This window comes from Sus scrofa, chromosome 2, assembly GCF_054392235.1.
Source record: "Sus scrofa isolate SSC_HxYL_T2T_F1_AM1 chromosome 2, Sscrofa_HxYL_maternal_Yorkshire_Landrace_v2.0, whole genome shotgun sequence".
Lineage (NCBI taxonomy): Eukaryota > Metazoa > Chordata > Mammalia > Artiodactyla > Suidae > Sus > Sus scrofa.
The window spans coordinates 17,037,119-17,050,331 of NC_139384.1; the positions used below are offsets into that span (position 1 = coordinate 17,037,119).

At 43.9% G+C, this 13,213-nt stretch overlaps 3 protein-coding genes across 4 annotated transcripts in view; all 3 read left to right on the forward strand.

The window, feature by feature from the left end:
- Window positions 1–13,213, forward strand: part of LOC110255252 (olfactory receptor 4S1) — a 100,619-nt gene that overhangs the window by 20,566 nt on the left and 66,840 nt on the right. For both annotated transcript variants that reach the window (XR_014836594.1, XM_085010082.1), the window contains exon 2: window positions 10,803–11,069. The gene's annotated coding sequence lies outside the window, so the exon portion shown is untranslated. The remainder of the gene's footprint in view (window positions 1–10,802; window positions 11,070–13,213) is intronic.
- The window catches only part of LOC100515430 (olfactory receptor 4X1), an 81,307-nt gene that overhangs the window by 20,566 nt on the left and 47,528 nt on the right, over window positions 1–13,213 (forward strand). Inside the window, exon 2 of the mRNA XM_085010081.1 lies at window positions 10,803–11,069. The gene's annotated coding sequence lies outside the window, so the exon portion shown is untranslated. The remainder of the gene's footprint in view (window positions 1–10,802; window positions 11,070–13,213) is intronic.
- Window positions 1–13,213, forward strand: part of LOC100523534 (olfactory receptor 4B1-like) — a 57,827-nt gene that overhangs the window by 20,540 nt on the left and 24,074 nt on the right. Inside the window, exon 2 of the mRNA XM_085010083.1 lies at window positions 10,803–11,069. The gene's annotated coding sequence lies outside the window, so the exon portion shown is untranslated. The remainder of the gene's footprint in view (window positions 1–10,802; window positions 11,070–13,213) is intronic.

Here is a 13,213-nt window from a genome sequence, read left to right on the forward strand (position 1 = left end):
AGCTGCAACAAGGATGATGCCAGATCCTTAACCTGCTGTGCCACAAGAGAACTCCTTCTTTTGCTTTTCCAGTGTAGCTCCTAAAACATTTAAGATGACAATGTGGCTTTTGTTCTGTTTCTATTCCACGGTGCTGTACTAAGGGTTAGGCCCTGGTGTCAGTGCTCGCCCATATCACCTAATTTAATTCTTGTTATATCTATGAAGTAGGTAGAACTAGTCCCATTATTCACATGAGGAGTAAAACCTGGAAAGGTTAAACTTAGATTGCTAAGTTTATCCACAGTCAGGTAACTAGTCATTGGTGGAATGGAGATTCAACTGTGATATATTCTCTTAGCCTGTTCTGTGTTGTGTCATTTCAATGCACAATTTCCATTGGCTTTTTAAAAATATTGATAATAGCTTTGGGATCTTCTTCATTGTTCAAGGGTCTCTGGGACAGGAATTGCTACTTTAATTAACCCAAACAAAATGTAATTAACCAATAAGGATCCGGTGTTGCTGTGAGCTGTGGTGTAGGTCACAGATGTGGCTCGGATCCCACATTGCTGTGGCTGTGGCATAGGCCGGTGGCTACAACTCCAATTCTACCCCTAGCCTGAGAACTTCCATATGCCACAGGTGTGGCCCTAAAAAGACCAAAAAAAAAAAAAAGTGATTAATTAACCAAGATAGACACCATTACTCTGTGGTAAGTTAAAGAGGTCCTGATACCTGTGCCCTTGGAAGGCCTACTGGCTTTATAACCAAACAGAAGTTTCTGCTGTGGGATGGGCACATTCAAACTCTCTCATCATCCTGCCAGACTCTGGGCCTCGGTAGCATCCTTTGTCTCACTTTCCCTCCCCCAACTGTTACCTGTCACGTGGTGCTGGGACTAGGCATGGGTTATTTTTTTTCCCATATGAGTTCTCACAGAATATTGGGTAGAATTCCTTGTGCACTACAGCTGGTCTCCAGTGGCCATCCATTCCAAATATCCACAGTGTGCACATGCCAACCCCAAAGCCCCAGTCCACCCCTCCCCCTTCCCGCCATGTCCCCTTTGGTAATCATAAGTTTGTTTTTGAAACCTGTGAGTCTGTTACTGTGTTGTAAATAAGTTCATTTGCATCACTTTTTAGATGCCACATATAAGTGATATTATATATATTCTCGGCAGTACCTTTCAACCTGTTGATGAATAAGAAAGGAGGCAAAATCTAATAATGCATGAGGCTTTGACTTCACCAAATGCTAAATTCCACTGCCTTTACTAGATGCTGAATCCTTGAAAAAATTGTCAGCAGACTTCCTGAAAGAGGTGGCTTTCCACAAGTCTGCAGTAGAGACGTTTCTTGACTCCTTTAGGTATCCTCTGTTTATTTTGATCATAATACTAGAATTAATCTTTTAGATTAATTGTGTGTCTCCCCCAGTAGGCATAGACTGTGTTAGGTAAATGCAGAGACCATTCCTCCTTGTTTGCATCCCAGCACTCAACTTTTTTCAGGGCCACACCTGCGGCATGTGGAGGTTCCCAGGCTAGGGGTCCAATTGGAGCTGTAGCCGCCAGCCTACGCCACAGCCACTGACACACCAGATCCGAGCCACGTCTGTGACCTACACCACAGCTCATGGCAAGATCCTTAACCCACTAAACGAGGCCAGGGTTTGACCCTACGTCCTCATGGATCCTAGTCAGATTTGTTTCTGCTGAGCCATGATGGGAACTAGCCGTGACAGGAACTCCAGCACTTGACTTTTGGCGAGCACGCAGGTAGATTAGATACTCAGTAAACTTTGTATGAGGGAGGGTGCGAGGGAGAAAGAAAATGAGAATTGCTGGTTTATAAATCTTTCTAGATGGCCTGGTTTTAGCACTACCCATTGTCTAGCATAGAATACTTGCTAAAAGCACAAACTCTTATCAGATAGAGCTGGATTTTCAACCCCAGGCCACAGGAGTTAGCAATTGTGTGGCTTCACATAACTTTGTCTACTTTGGCCTTCTCCTGTGAAATAAGGATACTTAGTACTTGCCTCACAGAGTTGGTGTGAGAATTAAAGCAGCTAATATATATAAACTTAGCTCAATATCTCTTCCATAGAAAGTACTCAAGAAATGTTACTCTTATTTTATCCTGCAAATCCTAAAGTTGGGCAGTATAAGTAAAGCAAGGGAGAAAGGTGACAAAAGTGACTTGACTTATCCGGAGCGCATGAAAATCTTCCCAGCATTTCCCTACTTTTGGGTCCTATGAATCCTCTTTCCCACTATGATCCTTCCAAACACTATTCCTATTCAGCTAGTCCTAGGTTTCTGTAGGAGATCGTGTGTGTGTGTTGTTTTGAAAAATAATCCGCCCCCCATTTATTCCTTAGCATTACTGCCTTGGTCACAAAGCAAAGGTTATTAGCTTGGGTGTCTGATGCAAAGCTGTTTGACATTGTCAGGCTCTTGGCGAGTGCTCAGTAGACAGCAAGGACAGAGGGTACATGCAACAGAAAAATGTGACTTTGAGACCGTTCTGAAGGTGAACTTACGCTCTCCCTGAGATCCAGAGTAGTTCCTCAGCTCAGTGTAAATTCTGTCAAGAGTCCTGGTTTAAGGCTCCTTCAAGTCCAAGTTCTGTGGCTTGAGGAGAAAGAAAAGCCCCGAGATCCTCAGAGGATGCAGTGTTCTCTGTTGCTGTCCTGAGTAATGAGCTCCCTCGAGCCTGCCAAGTTGCTTCCCCTGTTGAAAGGTCTTACTCCAGATACACAGAACATTCCCCACTGCATTGGTCAAGTGTGGGGACCCACCTGGGAGAGAATCCATTTTCAGAATGGCTTCCCCTGCTTTTTATAGTCACTGGGGATGGATCACCCTGGATTTCTTGCCTGATAACCTTTCTTTAAAACAACAATGGATTCCACTGGTTAAATACTTTCTACATGTCCTGCATTCTTTTAAGCACTTTATGTGCATTGCATGGTTTCTTTTGTTTTTAGGGTCTCAGTTGAATTTTGAAGTAATCAGGATTTTTTAGAGGCTACCATCATCATCCCATGGATGACCTATTCAATATTATTTATAGAGTTCCCTGGTGGTCAGGTGGTTAGGATTCAGCACTTTCTCTGTGGCTCAGGTTCAATCCCTGGACTGGCCTGGGGACTGCACATTGAGCCACTGCACAAAGGGGGAAAAAAAAAAGAGTTTAGGAGTTCCTGCTTTGGTACAGTGGGTTAAGAATCCGACTGCAGTAGCCTGGAGGCTCAGGTTCAATCCTGGGCCTGGTGCAGTGAGTTAAAAGTATCCGGCATTGCCCTAGGTCACAGCTGCAGCTTGGATTCCATCCCTGGCCTGGGAATTTCCATATGCTGAAGGTGCAGCCATAAAAAAAAAAACAAACCAAATTCCTGTGAGTAAAAATGTCATCCTAAGGTTAGACCTAAAGCATAACTAACGGCTATGTGTGTGGGTTTTCCCTGGCCCATCTTATTATTTATTCTGGAAAACCAGGAGGTAACTGTGTATCTTACTGTGCTTCAAGTTAGTTTTTAAAGTTGGAACACTTTTTCATGAATTACATGCCATTTAGATCATTTTGGAATGAAGTTCTTTTTTTTTCTTCTTTTTAGGTTACCTCTCTTTTGTTATTGATCTGTGTAGGCTCTTTTTCTGTAATCCAGCTTTTTAAAAAAATCCAGGTACAAGTTCCTTGCCATACCTATATCTCTGTCTCTATATCTGAGTTGTCATCTCCTCTCTCAACTTTGCAGCTTGATTTTTCTCATTGAATGGTGCTTTTGGATGAATAGGGTTTCTTAATTGAACATAATCTAATTTATTGATATTTTCCATTATGATAGTTGTTAGGGATGGGATGTCTGTGTCCCCCCCAAACTCATATATAAAATCCTAACTCCCAGGGTCAGTTGGTGGGGTGAGGCCTTTAGGAGGTGATTAGGTCATAAGGGTGGAGCCCCATGAAAGACCCCAGGAGGACGAGCTTTTGCCTTCCCCTACGTAAAGACACAGCAGTGCTTTCTATGAACCAAGAAGTAGGTCCTCACCAGACGCTGAATCTTCTGGTGCCTTGGTCTTGAACTTCCCAGCCTCCAGCACTGTTAAGAAATAAGTTTCTGTTGTTTATAACTTAACCCAGTCTGTTATCGTGGCCCTAAAGGATAAGACAGTAGTCCTACTTCGGTCCTCTTTAAGAAATCCTTCCTTATTTCGTGTTCATAAAGATATTCCCCTACATTAATACCTAGATGCCTTATTGCTTTACTTTTCAAGTTTAGTTCTAAAATATCCTGCAATTAAGTTTGGGTATTCTCTGAAGCTGGACCCAAGACAGATTTTTTTCCCCATATTTATATTCAACTGAACCAACACTTTTATTAATTTAATTAATTAATTGATTTTGTCTTTTCAGGGCCACACCCACATCATATGGAGGTTCCCAGGCTAGGAGTCCAATCGGAGCTGTAGCTGCTGGCCTATGCCACAGCCACAGCAGCACCGGATCTGAGCTGTCTGTGACCTACACCACCACTCATGGCAACGTTGGATCCTTGACCCACTGATCAAGGCCAGGGATCCGAACCTGGGTTCTCACGGATGCTAGTCAGATTCGTTTCCACTGAGCCACCACGGGAACTTCTTATTTTATTTTTTGCTTTTTAGGGCCACACCTGCAGCATATGGAACTTCCCTGGCTAGGAGTTGAATTGGAGCTGCAGCTACTGGCCTGTGTCACAGCTGCAACAACATTGGATCCGAGCTGCATCTTCAACCTACACCACAGCTCTTGGCAATGCCAGATCCTCAACTCAGGGAGTGAGGCCAGGATCAGACCTGCATCCTTCTGATTACTAGTTGGATTCTTAACCTGCTGAGCCACAACGAGAACTCCCAACACTCTTTATTTCAAAGCCTGTCCTTTATCCATGGCTCTTCTGTGCACATTTGTGAGAAATCCTATGTTCACAAATGTATGTGTCTGGACTTTCAACACTATGCTATTTGTCTAATGTCTATCTTTGCATCAATATCTGTTTTAATAACTATAATCTTATAATAAATACTTATTATCAGTAATGTAAGTTCACTAATCTTTATCTTATTCAAAGGTGGTTTAGCTGTTTTTGGCCTTTTGCATTTTCATGTATATTATGGAATATTTTTGTAAATTTTCACAGAAGTACCTGTGGGATTTTGTTTGGGATTGCCATGAATCTATTGATCAGAGCAAGTTGTGAGTACTTGGCATTTTAATAATCTTGGGTCTTAAATGGTTAATTCCTTTTTTTCTTTTTTCTTTTTTTGTTTTTAAGGCTGCACCCACAGCATATGGAAGTTCCCAAGCTAGGGGTCTAATCAGAGCTACAGCTGCTGGCCACAGCTACAGCCATAGCAATGCCAGATTCGAGCCATGTCTGTGACCTACACCATAGCTCAAGGCAACTCCGGATCCTTGACCCACTGAGTGAGGCCAGGGATTGAACCTGCATCCTCATGGATACTAGTTGGATTCATTTCTGCTGTGCTACAACAGGAACTCCCTTAAATGGTTCATTCTTAAATGGTATACCTCACTCTATTTAGGTATTCTTTAATTCCTCTAAATGCTTTCTAATCTTCAGTGTGGGGTCTTATGATACATTTTGAATTTAGTCCTAGATTTTCTACTTTTCCATACACTATGGGAAACTGGATAGGAAACACTGGATGCAGCCTGGATTCAATGTTGTCCTAGCTGTGGTGTAGACCACCAGCAGCTCCAATCCAATCTAGACTATCAACAGAAAAAAATCGAGTAAATAGATAAATTACAAATGTATAACTTGCAGAGTAACCAAATATCTTGAAATATAGGGAAAACACAAACCAGTCCAAAGCAGAGATGAAGCACAAGCTCTGGCTCTGTGGGGGGCGGGTATTGAAGGAAGAGATGCCAGGAGCCATACAGATGGATAAGAAAAGTAAAACTAAAGAAAAAGGGTTGCCTAAAGGCTGAATGTGGGCTCGCATGAGAACACAGAATGCCTGAAAGTGACAAACACGAAGGGAATTCATGCTGACTTGTAGTGTCTTCTCTGTGGAGATGCTCCCTAGGTGCTCATAAGAAATACCGGGGACAGGGCATGAGACTGGAGGAAATCTACACTGGTAACATAAACCTGGGTAAGGAGAACAGCTGGCCCTGTGGGACGTGCGTAAAGCCTCAACGAGACCCTTTCTCCTATAGAACAAAGCCTTAGGACTGTGGGTTCACATGAAGAGTCACGGGGGCATGGTGACTTGTAATAGAAAAGAACATTCTCCCCCTGAGGAGGAGGCGGAGAGAGGCCAGGACCTAGAATACTGTGTTAATATGATCTACCTTCTTTGCTTGAGGGAGGGGTAGTAAAAACCGCAATGCAAGACCCATCAAAGAAACACGTCCAGATGTGGCTGTCATAACAAACATGGTGACAGATGACTACTACTTCAGATGGGCTCAACAGTGGACACAGCAAAGAAGTGATCTAGAAAATAGGTTAGTATTGGGAGTTCCTCTCCTTTTGATTCAGTGGGTTAAGAATCTGACTAGTATCCATGAGGATGGACCGATCCCTGGCCTCGCTCCTTGGGTTTAAGGATTCAGCGTTGCTGCGAGCTGTGGCATAGGTCACAGATGTGGCTTGGATCTGGTGTTGCTATGGCTGTGGTGGAGGCCAGCGGCTGCAGCTCCAATTCATCTCCTAGCCTGGGAACTTCCATATGCCAGAGGGCAGCCCTGAAAAGAAAAAAAGTTTGCATCTACCATCCCCAAACTCCCTGTCCATCCCATTCTCCCCCCCCCTCAGCCCCTCACCCTGGTGAGAATGGCCATCGTTAACAAGTCTACAGATAACAAATGCTGGAGAAGATGTGAGGAAAGGGACCCTCCTTCACTGTGGGTGGGAATGTAAATGGTACAACCACTATGAAAGACAGTATGGAGGTTCCTCAGAAAACTAAATATAGAACTACCATATGACCTGTGGCAGTTTTGATTTTGTAGCGTGTTTCCTGAATCTTAGGAATAATCTATTTAAAAAAATAGTTTTTTATATAACTATTAAATATTTCAGAAACATTTGGAAGCTACCAATAATAAATAATTCTAAACACACTTAGAATACAACACATAGAGATAAACACTAATACTGTTTATGAGTACATTACTTGAGTTTAAATACATCTTCACTTTTGGCTTTTTTTTTTTTTTGGCTATGCCCATGGCATGTGGAAGTACCCAGGCCAGGGACTGAACCCATGCCACAGCAGTGACAATGCTGGATCCTTAACTGCTAGGCCACCAGAGATCTCTAATCTTCACTGTTGGACTTTAGCATTTTCATTTTCCTGGTTTCATTTTTGTTGCAACATTTTCTTGGAGGGAATCATAGGTAAGATAGACATAAACCCAACTATGGGGTAGCCTTGAATAAATATGTAGGTGTCTCTCAGACTCAGGATTCCAACAGTAGGATGAAAATAATAATATTGTAATGGTTATAATGCTTTGATGCAACTGACAAAATCTTATTCTTTGTATTAAAGAAAACCTCATTTTCTCATGTAACTAAAAAGATCCAGAAGCAAGGTAGACTCTAAGTGGAACTTGATTCAGTGAAGTTTCTCTCCTCTCCATCTTGCCTTTGTTGTGCTGACTGCCTTTTCCAGGTCTCCTGTGGTGGGTCTCTGGGAAGGGCATGATTCCTCTTTGTCACAAAGTTGCTGCTGCTGCTGTTCTAGACCTCACAGATTCATCACTCAAAGCTATTTAAAGCAAATGATCCTGTCTCTCCTGATGTGTTCTGCCCAAGATAGCAGAAGCTTCTTTCCTGTGACTCCCTCAAATGCCTCCTTGTCCTTGTCTAGGTTACCATCCATCCCCAAACGAGTGCTGTAGCCAAAGGGGAGTTTACGTACTTCGGCTTAAACCAGTCAAAACCTACCTCTAGGTGATCTTCCAAATTACATGGCTGGGATTGGGGTAGCGTGGTTTCTCCAAAGCAAAATCTGGATAGTTTTGACATGAATAGAGGAAAATAGATACTGTGGAAGAAACAAAAGAATGTTCAGTAAGAAAACTTGCCTTGCGGGGTTGCTGTGGCTATCAGAGACAAGGGCTGTGAAATGTCTGGCATAGTGCCTGGCACATGGTAGGTACCCAAGAAATGGCAGTTATTATTTTTGTGAGCATCTTCATCGCGTGTGGTGATATTTAAGTTGAAGTGACCTTGAAGCATAGATTGTTAGAGTTGGGACATGGAAGACAGTCTAGTCCAATTCTGTCCTTTTATGTCTGTAGACTGCAAACCAGAGATGAAGGAACTTGCCTAAAGCCATTCAATTTACAGCCTCTTCCCCTGGGCCAGTCCTCTCTTCTCCTTTCAGGTTCATACTCCCATGGTAATTCAGAAAATTGGGGCAAAAATTCTACTAATGTCATGTTTTTAAGCACAAATACTGCGTTTTAAAACTTCTCCAAGTTCTCTAACTGAATTAATTGAAATAAACGTTGAATATTTTCCTAACCTACAGTTTCTTGGAAAAGTTGCACACTAGAGACAAAACCTCCATGGGGAATTTGGTCCCTTGATCACAGCATGTGGCTCAATTTATTTTAAATAGTTCAAACATCTCAATGTTGAAAAACAATCTTTGGTCTTCCAGCGAGTGTTTTCTAAGCCCACAACGGGATCTCAAACTTCCTGGTTAGCTATTTTTCTCTTGCTCTTTCTGTTCCTAAATAGTTGAGCTAAAGATTGGTCATGGGGCTGATTTCCCAGATCTTTTCCTTTGTGATTTATCCGCATCACCATAGGCTGTGCACTTTCCAAAAGATCACAGGACATACAGTGTTGTGGGATAGTATTAAAATTGACACCGTTGGAGCTCCCATCATAGCCAGCGGAAACGTGGAACCATGAGGTTGCAGGTTCAATCCCTGGCCTTGCTCAGTGGGTTAAGGATCCAGCGTTGCAGTGAGCTGTGGTGTAGGTTGCAGAAGCCGCTTGGATCTGGTGTGGCTGTGGCTGCGGCTGGCAGCTGCAGCTCCAACTGGACCCCTAGCCTGGGAACATCCATGTGTGGGGTGAGTGCAGCCCTAATAAGACAAAAAGACAAAAAAAAAAAAAAAAAAATTGAGGAGGCTTAAGCCCCAGTGGTGCACCAACAAACCCCCTCGTCGCTCCTTCCGCGCTGCCCCCCAAGCCATGCGGGGGGCGCGACTGCGGAGGGACAGAGCTCTCCATCTCAGCGCTGGGCAGGAGCCCCCAGCACTGCCAAAGAAAACAAAGATTGATCAGCTAGAAAGGAATGTTTCTCAACTGCAACTGCTAATGAACAGGAGGCTCTGCACCCTCACCCCCGCCCGCCCCTCCCCCTTCGCCACATTCCCCCCCCCCCCCCCCTTTCCTTTTCAGCCTCTGCTGGGGCCTGGAAGGCTCTGGGCTGCGGTCCAGCCTGCGTCGGCGGGCTGCCTCCACCAGCGCCCAGCCATCCTGGGCTCCATCCTAGCGATCTCGATGGAGGTTCCTGCAGCGTTTTTTCCAGCTCTCCCTGTCTTTTTTCCATGGGATTTTTCTTTCCTTTTTTAGGCGGAGGGTTGCCATATCCCTCAAATTAGGAGCAAGGGGAGAAAATGAGAAATTCTGGTTTCGCTCCACCTCTGCTCCACCCACCCAGGTTCTTTCCAAAAAATTTAAAAAAGATTAGAGCTGGAAGAAGTCAGCAGAAAGGCAAGCGTTCTCCCCCCGCCCCCCCTGCTGCTGCCCAGGCCACATGTCCTGGGCAGGCAGTGCTGGTTGCTCCCTGGGTGGGTCTGTTTGTCTGTCTGCTGCTGCTGAACTGGGGGCAGGGCACTCTGGGTGTGGTCTCTGCAGAGGCTGTCGCCTTGATACTGGAAAGATGTTACTAGAGTTCAGGTTCTTGTTCATGGTGCTGGAAAAATGAACTTCCTGCATTCAGCAAGCAAGCAAAAGTCTTTATTACAGGAAAGCAAAGAGCCCCCAGCACAGACACTGGGAGGGGGAGAAAGAGTCCAGACATCATTCCGTTTTCCCATTGGCCTTGTCCAGTCACCTATATCAGGCTTTATCCAATAGGGGTTTTAGAGATGGATATGCCCCATAAGTTATATGGCTATTTTGTTCTTGTCTCCCCTAGACTGGGAGCTGCCATTCCTCTCATTCCTTCCCTATCAGTCGAGGGATGAATTAGAGATTAATGTCCACCTAGACATAAAGCAGATATACTTTCTATAGAAAACAAGGCCTGAGAATGTCATTTCCTGGAACTCCCAAATCTTAGGTATTAATCAACAACTATATCAAAGAATACATCGAAGCCCATGTTTCTGTGCTAACTACCTAAATAATTATTCATTACGCTGCCTCAGCCTCAGAGCTTTATCCTCAGACAAAAATCAAACAAAAAGCAAACCAAAACGCTCCTTGGGGCCACCTTCAGCCATCTTGCGTGTATTATTATTATTTTAGGACTAATCTGTTTAATAAAAATAGCTGTGTCTCTAGCCCCCTCCCCAGCATCGAGGGCTCCCTACCCCCTTTTAATAATAATCTCAAAAAAAAAATTTTGACATTGTTAATTGGCAACAGCAATCACAAAGTCAAAATCACTTGAAAGAATCCCAGTATCTCAGAAATAGCACCTCAGCAGTTTGACCGATAAGTAGTTGTGTGACACCGAGAAAGTCAGTCAAACTCTCTGGCTCTCAGTTGCTTCCTGGGTCAGCTAAGGAGATTGGATTAATGGTCTACAAATTTCTTTTTAGCTCTAAAGTGCCTCTGGTTTCACCTGGTGCCTTAGCTGAGATGGAGTGGTAGAGCCTCCTGGGGGCCTTTGATGCAGAGGAAGAAGAACAGTGGAAGAGTCTTGCTGTGAAGAGAGCTTTCAGTGTTCCAGCGCTCACTCATTCAGTCTTAGCCCAGGACATCCATTTAAATGAAAAGTTATTACAACAGAGGGAGACAGTCCCTGAGCCTAAAGAGAAGACCCTTCATGTTCAACTTCTTGCTCTAAGACGGAATTACCGTACAAGGTAGGTAATATGGTGCCCAGGGGATGTCATTGACTGAATGTAAGAGGCTCTGAATCATTGCGTGTCTAGGGTGAGTCCCTTTTCCCCTCTGAGCCTCAGTTTCTGCCTCTGTAAAAAGGAGAGGATAAAGTTTTGTTGCTGTTTTGTTTGCATTCACGTTCTGCAGTTCCATGAAGTACCACTTAGGGTCCAGAGTGAGCCGTGGGAAGGAGCCCTTTGTGATGTGATGTTGCACCCATAGCAGTATGTCTTCCAGGCTCTCTATCACTTTCTTATTTTCTCATCAGATTTCTGTCACTGGAGCTTTATGTTAGAGGATAAAATTCCACCTAGTTAGGGTCTAGACCATTGTTTACCTGCCTAGGCTTTTACATATAAACCATGGATTATCTTGTAACCCTTGATGCCAGGGTGCGGGTTTTATTTGAGGACGTGCTGGAGGGAAAAGGAGGTAATTAACTACCAACGAACGCTTTCTCTCAGGGAAGGGGGGAAAAAGAAAGCAGAGAGAATGTAAATATGAGGAAGTCTGAACTAGTCATAGCTATGATTTATTGAGAGCTTCCTATTTGCCAGGTAAGTCTGTTTTCTATATTCTATCTCATATCTAATTCTTATAACAACCATTTCAAATGTGAATTGTGACCCATTCCAAGCAAATGAGCTGTTTCCAAGGACACATGAGATGTGGATGATAGAGCTAAGAACTGGCTGCCAACTGCAACACTCACTCTTATAACCACTACTCTAGACTGATCCATGAGAAGAGTGAAAGGTAGCTTCAGAGGCCCATGAACCTGGAACTATTCCCTCAATATGAAAAGATGAAGTCAAACATTTTAGCAAGAAGTTGATTTAATTCAGTTGTATCATATTGGCAGTTTTGCTCAATGCCATGACATTATTATATGTGGGTCAGGACCTAGAAGGATTCCTTATACTCCTCACAGTGCCCTACATTCTGCTGTTGGAAAGCACTGAGCAAATGGAAGAGGGGTGGGATAAGTGGCTGGGGAAAGAGCAGGGGCCACAGCACACACATCATGGTAGGGACTCCGCAGTTTTTTTTTTTCCTCCCTGTGGGAACCAGCAAGACATCAGTAGAAATGTTGTGTTGAGATGTTGTGTTTTTCCTTTTGTGAGGATGGGTGTAAGAGACACAATCTGACTGTTTTTTTTGTTTTTTGTTTTTGAGGGCCACATCCACGGCATATGGTTGTTCCCAGGCTAGGGGTTGAATTGGAGCTACAACTGCAGGTCTACGCCACAGCCACAGTAATGCAGGATCTGAGCCTCACCTGTGACCTGCACCACAGCACAGGGCACTACTGGATCCTTAACCTACTGAGCAAGGCCAGGGACGGAACCTGTGTCTTCATGGATACTAGTTGGGTTCCTTAGTACTGAGCCACAACAGGATCTCCCTGACTGATCTTTTTAGAGGATATTGCCGATTCTACTATCTGGAGAATAAACCTTAGGAGAGAAGAGTGGAAGCAGGGAGAGCAGTAGTAATCCAGCCATGAGCTAACGGTGGCTTGGACTACATTAAATAGACATGCAAGGTACATGGGAATGCATTACTTTTTATGAAACCTGGGTGTTACTTTTCTCTCTTAAAAGTTGTCTTTCTTTACCTCTGGGGGCAATTACAACATTTGATTTTACTTATTTTATGATTAATTCCATTGCCCATGTATAAGAGGCTCCAGGAACTCCCCCTGGAGTTAATAAGCCTTCCTATCCCATCCCCTAATTTTGTTGACTACTAGAAGAAAATGGAGTGACCCTCTCTGTCCTGTTTCAGCCCTCACTGCGTCGAGACTCGGATGCCTATTCTGGGCTGTGAGATATACAGATACATTTCTTCACCCAGGGATCATCAGGCCCTCTTGTAAGAATATTGCGGCATGAGAGGTGGAACCAATAGCCAAGGCTAGGTTTCCCTTTGAACCACACGAGGGAGGGTACTGTAGTATTTTGATCTTCACTAGAAAAATGTCATTCACGTGTGCTCTTTCCAGTCCTGATTTGCCCTTCCTCCTCAGGCCTATCTCCTACTCATGTTGGGGGAAGTTTTCCTTTCCTTTCTGGATACGCCTGGGTTTTAGCCTTGACTCAGCCATTCACCTGTCGTGTGTCTT